Below are 11,253 nucleotides of genomic sequence, written 5' to 3'. Positions count from 1 at the left end.
GACTCACTCAGGGAATAAACTAACTTACTAATTATGTTAGGTTCCGTGTTTCTGTGTGTTTTTTTTTGAGTTTCTCTGTGTTCAGTCCTGTGTTCCTGTGAGTCTCTGTCCTGTCCTCCCCGTTGATTGCTCCCCAGGTGTGTCTCGTTCCCTTAATTACCCCGTGTGTATTTAAACCCACCTGTTGTCTGTGTTCCTCGTCGGGTCCTTGTCTATGTCGTAGTTCGTCACGCCAGTTGAACTGTTAAGTCCTGGTTGTGTTTGTCTATTGTCGTTTGTCTACTCGCCAGTTGTACTGATAAGTCCTGGTTAGTGCTAGCTCCCGTATAGTCCTGTGAGTCAGTTGCTACCGGCTATTAGCTGCGTGCTTGTTCCTGCCGTGCTGCCTGCCTTGGACTGTGTGCTTTATTTTCATCATTAAACATCATCATCACCATAACCTGGGTCTCGGCGTCTCTCCTCACCACCACCAACCACACACTTCATGACAGAAGGACCCGACCAGACCGGTGAGGAATGCTTTCAGCATGGACCCAGCAACCACCACCACAGCTCCACCCGTATACCCATTCCTCAAATCCCCGGACATTTACAATATTGAGTACGAGGAGGATTTTCATCAGCTGTTCAAAATGTTTCATAATGACCCATTCATGCTGGACCTAGTCCAGGAACTACACCAGGAATTCCTCGCCAAGCAAGTATTCACCACACCGTTCGCCACCTCCGTCTGCCCGTCTCCAGCCGCCACCTCCATCTGCCCGTCTCCAGCCGCCACCTCCGTCTGCCCGTCTCCAGCCACAACAGTCCCCATGGTGATGGGGTTCCAAGCAGCCAGGCTGGCGCCCGGGCGGCAGGCGGCACGATTAGTGGCGTGGGCCGCTCCAAAGTTCCCCGAGTCTGCTGCCGGAGCGCAGCCGCCCGAGCTCCCCGAGTCTGCTGCCGGAGCGCAGCCGCCCGAGCTCCCCGAGTCTGCTGCCGGAGCGCAGCCGCCCGAGCTCCCCGAGCCTGCTGCCGGAGCGCAGCCTTTCCCCGAGCCCGAGTTTCCTGAGTCTGCTCCGCCCGAGTTTCCTGAGTCTGCTCCGCCCGAGTTTCCTGAGTCTGCTCCGCCCGAGTTTCCTGAGTCTGCTCCGCCCGAGTTTCCTGAGTCTGCTCCGCCCGAGACCCCAGCCGGCCTTCCTGCCGGCCCGGCGGATCCGCCTCCATGTCTCGGCTTTCTGCGCCGGAGACGCCGCCCGCCGGATCCGCCTCCACGTCTCGGCTTTCTGCGCCGGAGACGCCGCCCGCCGGATCCGCCTCCACGTCTCGGCTTTCTGCGCCGGAGACGCCGCCCGCCGGATCCGCCTCCACGTCTCGGCTTTCTGCGCCGGAGACGCCGCCCGCCGGATCCGCCTCCACGTCTCGGCTTTCTGCGCCGGAGACGCCGCCCGCCGGATCCGCCTCCACGTCTCGGCTTTCTGCGCCGGAGACGCCGCCCGCCGGATCCGCCGCCACGTCTCGGCTTCCTGCGCCGGCGGAAGAGACCGCCGGACCCGCCTCCGGGACTCCGGTTCCTGCGCCGGCGACGCCCGCCGGACCCGCCTCCCCGCCCACCCTGGTGGGTTGTTTTCTTTGTTTTGGACTGTTTTTTCTGGACTCTAGCCCTCCTGCCGTCGTTGCCTTCTCCGCCCACCCTGTTGGGTAGTTTTTTTGTTGGACTGTTTTCCTATGGACTCTTGCCCTCCTTCCGTCGCCCCTCCACCCACCCTGTTGGGTTGTTTTGTGTTTATTTGGATTTTTTTTTTGTGGGCGTCTGGTATCCGCCCTTGAGGGGGGGGTACTGTTAGGTTCCGTGTTTCTGTGTGTTTATTTTTTGAGTTTCTCTGTGTTCAGTCCTGTGTTCCTGTGAGTCTCTGTCCTGTCCTCCCCGTTGATTGCTCCCCAGGTGTGTCTCGTTCCCTTAATTACCCCGTGTGTATTTAAACCCACCTGTTGTCTGTGTTCCTCGTCGGGTCCTTGTCTATGTCGTAGTTCGTCACGCCAGTTGAACTGTTAAGTCCTGGTTGTGTTTGTCTATTGTCGTTTGTCTACTCGCCAGTTGTACTGATAAGTCCTGGTTAGTGCTAGCTCCCGTATAGTCCTGTGAGTCAGTTGCTACCGGCTATTAGCTGCGTGCTTGTTCCTGCCGTGCTGCCTGCCTTGGACTGTGTGCTTTATTTTCATCATTAAACATCATCATCACCATAACCTGGGTCTCGGCGTCTCTCCTCACCACCACCAACCACACACTTCATGACAAATTATAAATTATAAAATACTAAAGGATCCTAATGACCTTTTTCCCTGAGGATTGAGATTGACCAGATTAATAGAGATTACAAGAGAAATAAAAATAGGAAAATAACAAAGAAGAAAAGTAAGAGAAGAAGAGAAGACAGATCTTTGTAAAGATTATTTTCTTGAAGATTCCTGCAGGGTGTCTGACAAAGAAATTGATACTTACAGAGATTTTTTAGTTTTTCTTGTAAAGCTGAATAAAAACCTTTACAGAGTTTTGATGGAACCACAGGTTCTAGGATGAGTCCTAGTCAAAGTCCTTATGGGAGGATAAGGCAGGTATTTACTAGAGTTTTGGTTTTAAATTCAGGGAACCAAACCTTTAGAGAATCCTAAAGACTTTATCAGAAATAAAAACCTGTTAGAGGATGAAGAGGCAGAGCGACCTCAAAGCTGATTGGTTGGATTCTGTGGAGACGTTTGCAGTCTAAAGAGGAAATCCCACCTATTCAGAAGAAATGGGTCTGAGTGGTTCCTGGGTCTTTTCTCCTCCTCAGGGTGAATCGATTCACTATATAATAATGAAATATGGAGAAAAAAGTTTGCATGATGTGAATGAATGGATGAAAAGTGTCATTTCTCCTGTTCATTGAAGCTGATGGTTTAAAAGGAAAAGAAAGATAATTAGAAGCAGAGGAAGAAACTGAGGCAAAGAAACGAGAAACGAAGAGTCGAGTTGATCCTGAGAAACAAGGAAAGTTTGGAAAGTTGGATGAAAGAGAGAAAGAAGAGAAAGACAGAAAAATGATGAACAGATGGAAATGCTTCTATTTCTGAACATAAATCTTTTGTGGATAAATTACAGGCCTTAATATGTTTTAGTGTGTTTGAATCAGCAAATGATTTTATTTTGAAAAGGAGGATAATAAGTGACTAAAACAATCATGAAAAGGAAAAATAAGATGTAAATATTTATATGAACAATAAAAACAACAAAACAAACTAATGGATTTCTATTTGCTTCTTCTTCTCTCCTCTGTCTGAGCCTCACTGTGGTGCATCTGACCTCTGACCTCAACTCCTCAGCCCTGTCCTCCATGGACCAGATGACGTCCCTCTCACACCACCAGCTGATCAAAGTGATCCAGTAGATCCAGTGGATCAACAAGATGAGGAAGAGGAAGAAAACCTTCATCACCTTCATCACCTCCAGGCTCTGAAGTTTCTGTTGATCCTGATTTATTTGACACCAGAGAACTGATGAGACATGTCCATTCAGGGGACGACTGTCTGTCTCCTGTTGGACATTTGGACTGAAACTGTGTGTGACTGAGCTTTAACAACCTCCACTGGTCTGCTGTCCAGGATCAGAGCAGAGAAAGAAAAGATCAACCTGATCAGAGCTGAGAGGAGAAGACACCATCTGTGGACAACATGGACATATTGTTGCCATGTGAAGCTGGACAACATGGACATATTGTTGCCATGTGAAGCTGGACAACATGGACATATTGTTGCCATGTGAAGCTGGACAACATGGACATATTGTTGCCATGTGAAGCTGGACAACATGGACATATTGTTGCCATGTGAAGCTGGACAACATGGACATATTGTTGCCATGTGAAGCTGGACAACATGGACATATTGTTGCCATGTGAAGCTGACAGCTGTAAATGATCATTTGCTGACATTTATTCTCCAAAGTCATATTTCTCTGTAATCTTTAATCCAACATGCTGTCAGTGAGCTTTACTCAGTCACTTGTTTTTTACTCAGTGCCTGAGTGGGGCAGACAAAATGAGCCACAGCTGGATAATCTGGGGACAATTAAAGGCTCCCCAAAATGTTCCATGTTGTCCCCAGATGACAAAATGTAACCAGTTAGATTAACGACGTCTCATTGGAGATGAGACTGAATTGATGTCTCTGACTTGATGACATTAGTCTGATTTCTCCTCTTCACCAGCCACTGCTTCAGGGAGTTTTGCTGTGTGATGATGGTTGAAGCTGTTGGGCCTTTAATTTGAAAGGTTCCTGTGTGGCTCAGACAGCGATGCTCTAGCATTGCTCTGTCTTTAATGGCTCAGTTAGGATTTGAACACATTTTACACAATGTTGGCACTTTTGACAAAGGTTGATGTAGTTAGTAAATCAAATGCTACTCGTCCTTTTGTTGCTGTAGATCTAGTAAAACTAGATCTTGTCTCCTTCTCTTCACATATTGTTCATCTTGGCAGTCATCAAATAAACAGGTATTTTTGTATTTTTATGTTTGAAATGTTTTTAACATAGATATGTATTTTAAAAAGACAAATGTAATAATTTCCTGCTATCAGGTTCCAGGTGTTTTCTCAGCAAACGTCAGCATGTGAACATAAAGAGTCTCTATTAAATCTAATCTATTAAATATCTCTCATCATGTTGCTTTTCATTAAATTCAGTTTGCTGAGCGTCTGCAGGTGAAGATAAAGACGAGTTATGTTGTGGTCATTTGGACTAAATCCATAAAGTCTCAAACCAGCCTGGACACAATTTGAAAGATCAGACCAAGACGGAGCCAAAGACGGAAAGACCAGTTTGAGACCGTCTGGATCCCTGGGAAAAAGGGAGGTTCTGGTTCTGGTTCTGTTCTGTTCTGGGGATGACTGTCCGGCTACTGGAGATGATGGTCCAGAGGAACTTTAGATCAAATCAGGAACATTATGGATCACCCTGACCATCCTCTTCATCAGACGGCCTTAGAGAAACAGTGTCTTCAGTCAGAGGCTCCTTGAAATGTGCTGCGACACAGACCACTACAGGAGACTTTTCCTGCCCACAACCATCACCACCTACAATAAGTCTTTGAAGAGCCTTGAATAATATGTGTTACATTTCATTTCCCCTTGGGATCAATATGTTTGAATCTGAATCAAGTGTTAAAGTCGTCATGATTGTAGTTCCTTATTCTCACTTTTATACTTTTTATCTTTGTGTTTATATTCTTGTTCAAACTGAAGTTGCTGCTCTGACAGCTGCATTTCTTTACCATGGTACGATAAGCTATACTTTGATTAAACTATCAGTTTTTATGACACTTTTATGTCCCTGTTTATTTAAAGGGTTCAAAGTAAAGAGTGATCCCTTCTACCCAAATAATGGAGTCCAGGACTTGAATCTTTTTCAAAATCTTTGTTCATCAATTAAAAATCCCACATCAGATCCTTGCAATGTCATTTCTTCCCACTGAACACGTAGTATTTCCTGTCTGTGTCCTCAGTTTCCCAGCATGCCCTGCTGGAGTGGTGGAGGTTAATGAGGGGGCGGAGTCTGTCCTCCTGAGCTGCCGATACTCTGATCATTTGCCTGAAGAGCCTCACTGATGTGGAACCGCAGCGATCTCACTCCTAAATCTGTCCACCTGAGGAGAGAAGACAACGATGAGCTCAAAGGCCAGAACCAGAACTTTACAGGCCGGACCTCCATGAACCCTCTGGACAGCAGAACCTTCAGCCTGACTCTGAGGAAACCTCACCTGTCTGACAGTGGAAACTACACCTGCATCATCTACGACGGGAGAGAAGAACTGGAGCTGGCAGCCGTTCACCTGGAGGTCAAAGGTCAGATTAACACCAGATTCTAAAGCTACATGTTGTGAATGAATCTGTTGCAGTGAGAAAACTGATGATGATGGTTGTTGATCCTGGTCTCTGTAACCATGGAGACCAGCAGCAGCAGCAGCATCCCAGAGTGAATGAGTGAAACCCATGGATGGATGAATGAGACCAAGGACTCAGAGGGAATCTATCAGCTGCTCTGTTTGCAGTAGAAACTTGATGTTCATGAAATTATTTGACAACAATTGTGGATAATTAGTAGAGTTGGATCAGGTGGTTTTATAACGAGCATTTTATTAGACTATGTAATCATACAAATCTAATAAAACAAAGTCAAACTAAATCAGATTTAGATGCTCAGATTGGAATCAACTGTAGAAAGACTTGAAGGAAATTCTCTCCTCTCTTGTCTCTTCATCAGTTTATGATTTGTTTTGTAAGCTTTGATTAATATCCAGTTGTAGTTTAGTCCTATTTCTACATTTGTGTTGCTTTTTTCTTCTTCCTTTATTATCTACATTTGACATGAATTGCATTTTGATGTAGTTTTGATCTGTAATTGTTTGTGTATTGTCTCGGCTAGGTCTCTTCAAAGGCTGATTTTTCATCTCACTGAGACACAATTGGTTCAATGAAGATGATATAAATAAATATACAGTAAATGTCATGTAAAAACAGCTGCTTGGTTTTATATCTTTAAATGAAAATCTTTTCTCTACTTGTGAAATTGACACAAATCCTTCTTTAAAAATTTCTGCCTGCTGATTGTGGACGCAGTAAACAGAGAAGACATGGCATCTCATTAACAGTCATCAGATATTTGCCTCTAATTTTCCAGCACAACACAGAAACTCAATGATATTAAATGTTGTAATAATTTCATGTCAGTTTCCTCCCCACTGGTTACATTTGATGTTTCCTCAGATGATCAGGAGGAGGTGGCGATGAATGAAGGAGCAGAGTCTGTTATCCTGCCCTGCAGAACGTCTGCTGACCTTCCTGAGGACACTTCAGTGGACTGGACCCGTCCAGAACCAGAACTCATGATGGTTCATGTGTTTTCAAACAGCAGCAGATCTGACAATAAGCAGGACAGCCTTTATGGCGGCGCACAGAGATGAATAAAGAGCTGCTGAGGACCGGAGACGCCAGTCTGACCCTGAGGGATCCCACTGACAGAGACAGTGGAAGCAACATCTGCACCATCTACAGGGGCCAGGACATCCTGAGACACACAGTGGTTCTGACACAGGTCAAAGGTCACAGAGACACAGCTGGAACAGAATCAGTTACCAATTCAATGACTTTATGTCATGTTTTGCTGATTCTATGTTGCAGGACTTTGTGTTTAATGATGTGAAGCTCTTTGAAATGTCTTGCTGCTGAAATGACAAATAACATTTGATTGATTTGATCTACTGATGAAGGTCAAAGGTCAGAGGAAGGTCAAACCTCATTTGATCTCCACAGGAAGCTTTCCATTCTGGGCCACAGCTCTCCTGGTTCTGCTGGTTCTGGTTCTGATCGTCTCTGCAGGCCTTTTATTTCATCTTCCACATTATTTCATGTCAGGTGAGTCTCTAAACTTTTCTGCCTCTAAATGCAGATGGATAAAATGTGTCCTGTTATCAGAGGGTGGTAACTTTTCATCCTGTCAGATTAAGTCTGGTGTCATTGTAAAAATTCATGTTTATGACTCTACATTCAAAATAACATGTTTGTATTTTGTTGAAAAGCAAAGATCTGCATATTTTTCTAGTTTTACAGCTAAAACAAGTAAATCTGAGGGAAAGAGTTTTGTTAAAGACAAACTGATGAAAGAACAGCAAAAAAGGTGGGATGAAGGAAAACAGGAAGACGGTTTTATAAAATTTAAAAGATTGTAGGAGAAAGAAAAAAGAAGGAAAAACTGATAACAAAGTTGAGATTTTACAGACAGGATTTAATTATACAGTTTAAAATTCAAAAGCACAATACTGGCAAATGGGATCACTAGAAATTATGAAACAACAGATGATGTATCAGAATGTCATAAATATGAAAAAGAGAGAAGATACATGAGGAAAGAATTTGAAAGAATTAATGAAAATGTTAATTTATTACATATTATGAGGAAGAATTTGGATAGTAAGCATATACAAATACTTATTAGATTTTTAAAGAAAACTAAATGATATCATGGAATTTGATTAGATGTGGTGGCTGTAGGGTTGAAAACCTTTCAGAAATCAAAATAAGGGACGTCCACTGCAGTGGTAGATGATGTTTTATGGCTGTTTTTTGTCTCTAAAAAGTGATCCATAGAGCAATCGTTCATACATAAAGGTCGGTTAGTTTCTCAAAACTGTACTCCAATCAGAGTAGTAGACTTTAAATATGTTTAATTAAGCAAGTGTAAAAAGTATTTGGTAAACCACTGAGTAACTGATCGTAACACCTGATTTAAAATTCAAAATGTGTCCTCAGACAACTAAAAGTATAAAAGTTATGTGAACATTCTGATATTTTACAGAGTATTACCAAAATATTTATATAAATAAGGAGTTGGGTTTGGAGGCTGGTTCTAGACCAGATTTACCACAGGGGCCAGGATAGTCAGTGTTTTTCATGGCAACACTTAAAAAAGAATGAAAAAAAAACAGAGCAATATTTCATCATTTGATATAATAAGTGAGCCAAAAAGCCTCTTGTGTCTCCAGAGATCCAGGTTGCAGATGGAAAGTGTGATCCTCTCTCCATACAGCAGCTGAAAGTTCAGCACTACAATTTTTAATTCATTGTTAAAGTAAAATTGTGAAGGTTAAAAAAAAATCCACCACTGAGTTTTAACATTAGACATTTATTTAGAATAACTTGTTTGGCCCCCTGTTGGCCCCCATATAGAACGGCCCCTGGGCTGCAGGTCTGTGTCTGGTGCATTAATGACCACTGAACAATTAAATCATAAAATATATCAACATAAAACATACAGAAAGCCCCAACAAACCTTTTAAAGTAGGAAGTATTTTTGTATTTACTGTTAATCTAATGCAGAAGTTCCCAAACTGTTGGGCGCCCCCTGGGGGGGGAACCATGCCATTACAGGACCTGAGTGAAGTTGACCCCCCCCCCCCCCCCCACCTTCTTCAAATCAGACAAAATGGCTGTTAAAAACTTCACTCAGGTCAGAGGCCACCCAGATGAAGAATGAGTCCAGGATGCCCCTGCTGATCGAGTTCTTTGGGCCAGATGTCCTGAAGGTGTTAAAATCAGAAAAAGTTCCTGTCAGAATGTTTCCTTTAGATGTTAACAAGCAACCAGACGGGTGACCCTGTTCAGACAGGAGGTGAAAGGTCAAATTGTGCTGGTGTAGCTGGTAACTGTGTCCAAACTTTAACTAACCCAGATAGTTTCTGTCACCTGCTGCGGAGAAAACAAACTAATCTGGGTTTTAAGGCTACTATCATTTCTGCAACAACAACCCGGTTCTGCCCTCTGTGGAGTGGGATTCCTTCTTCTCCCAGTTTATGAAAGGAGAAGGTGAGTGGGAACATCAGGCTGTAGCGAGAGAAGATTTACGAACTGGAGGAACATGAGCAGAAGAAACTAAATGTGTTTTATGTTGTACAAAACATGAAACATGTGGCACCAATTCAGGAGGTCTGGTGTCTGCAGCCTGCAGCTCTCTGGACTTTCCACTGAGGATTTTAAAAACTGACTAATAATGAAAAATCAACTGAAGTTTGAAAATTAGATCTAATATAGCAGGTTTTAGGCATTTTTCAGTTTTTTCATGGAATCATTAAATCTAATTTCCACAACAGAATGATAGTAAAAGTATAAATCATTTTATTTAGATCTGTTTGTCTTAGGCTTGAAACTATGTGCAGATATAAATCCCTACAGTAAATAATGTGTTATTATAATGTTGACCAGCAGTCAGAGGTTTGGACTGAACCTCCTGCTGAGTTAAATTAGGAGGCGTTTATAGAAAACCTTCTTCCAGAGACAAAATCTGCTGTTTACTGAGTCACTGATATAAAATAACATCAGATCTGGATTTTCTGTTGAACAGGTTTGTTCTTCATTCAGTGATAAAAAGTAGAGGAGGAGAAAGTTACTGAAGTAAAACCAGTTTTACTTTGAATAAAAGTCTAGTGCAGTAAAACTACTGATAGAAATATATAATTATTAAAAAGTAAATTTAACATGTTACTGCCCAGCTTTACTCAGAAGCTTTGCAGAAACACTCAGAGATATTTTATATGTTTCCATGTAAATTAATGATTTATATTATAGATTCTCACAGCCTGAACGTCATCAGGTGAGTTTTGCTGTTTATTAAAGCTGCTAATAGACAGTAAATACAGCCGAGTCAGCAGGATTACTGTGGAGAGTTCTGGTCCATTTTATGGCATCAAGATAATATAATAAACTGTTCAAACATCAATCAGTCTGATGATTAATTTGATATCTGGGTCAAACCTTTAAAATAAGCCCTCATGTTAATGTTTCTCTGGTTGTCGGGTCATATAACCAGTTATAAATGACGCCCATACAAACCATGAATAACTGATATTTGTGTGCAGTTGCCTGGGGCTCGTACTCTGACCACGCCTTGGCCTGGAACCAGAGGATGGACGACCCCATCGTCCTGGTGGTGACCTATGAGGACCTGAAGCAGGTCAGGCCTCTGGTTCCTCAACCTCTCAGTCCGGAGGCTGAAGTGGAAATCTGCCCTCAGACGATCTTTTCTGTCCTGCAGGATCTCAGCGCAGGAATCCAGCAGATCTCCAGCTTCATCGGCTTCAGCCTGACGGAGGCTCAGGTGCAGCAGGTGGCAGCAGCGAGCACCTTTAACGCCATGAAGGAGAGCCAACTCCCACGGCAACATGGGAAACGTCATCTTCAGGAAAGGTCACCAATAATAACATGTTATTTTTCAACTGTTTTAGGAGTAAAAATGATTCTTTCCCTCTAAAATGATAAACTCAACATCCTCCCTGTGCAGGTGAGGTTGGAGACTAGAGGAACCATTTCAGTCCAGAACAAGCCGAGAAACGGACGAAGCTTTCAACAAGCAGCTGGCAGGAACGGAGCTGGGAGGAAAGATGGACTACCAGCATCACTGTCAGTAGGAAAGAGAGGAGAAGGAGAGAGAAAGATGGAGGAGAGAAAGGATGGAGGGGGAGAGAGAAAGGATGGAGGGAGAGAGGATGAGGGGGAGAGAGAAAGGATGGAGGAGAGAAAGGATGGAGGGGGAGAGAGAAAGGATGGAGGGAGAGAGGATGGAGGGGGAGAGAGAAAGGATGGAGGAGGAGAGAGAGAAAGGATGGGGGAGGAGAGAGAGAAAGGATGGAGGAGGAGAGAGAGAAAGGATGGAGAAGGAGAGAGAAAGGATGGAGGAGGAGAGAGAGAA

The 11,253-nt window shown here is 43.6% G+C and overlaps 1 pseudogene; it reads left to right on the top strand.

The window, feature by feature from the left end:
- The first annotated feature begins 527 nt into the window (after window positions 1-527).
- On the top strand, window positions 528-10,972 carry LOC106912152 (sulfotransferase 6B1-like; annotated as a pseudogene).
- The last annotated feature ends 281 nt before the right edge of the window (window positions 10,973-11,253 follow it).

This window comes from Poecilia mexicana, unplaced genomic scaffold (genome assembly GCF_051168715.1).
Source record: "Poecilia mexicana isolate PSO_F unplaced genomic scaffold, ASM5116871v1 scaffold_12, whole genome shotgun sequence".
Classification (NCBI taxonomy): Eukaryota; Metazoa; Chordata; class Actinopteri; order Cyprinodontiformes; family Poeciliidae; genus Poecilia; species Poecilia mexicana.
The sequence above is the reverse complement of the archived record's forward strand: the minus strand, read 5'-3'. Positions and strand labels throughout refer to the sequence as shown.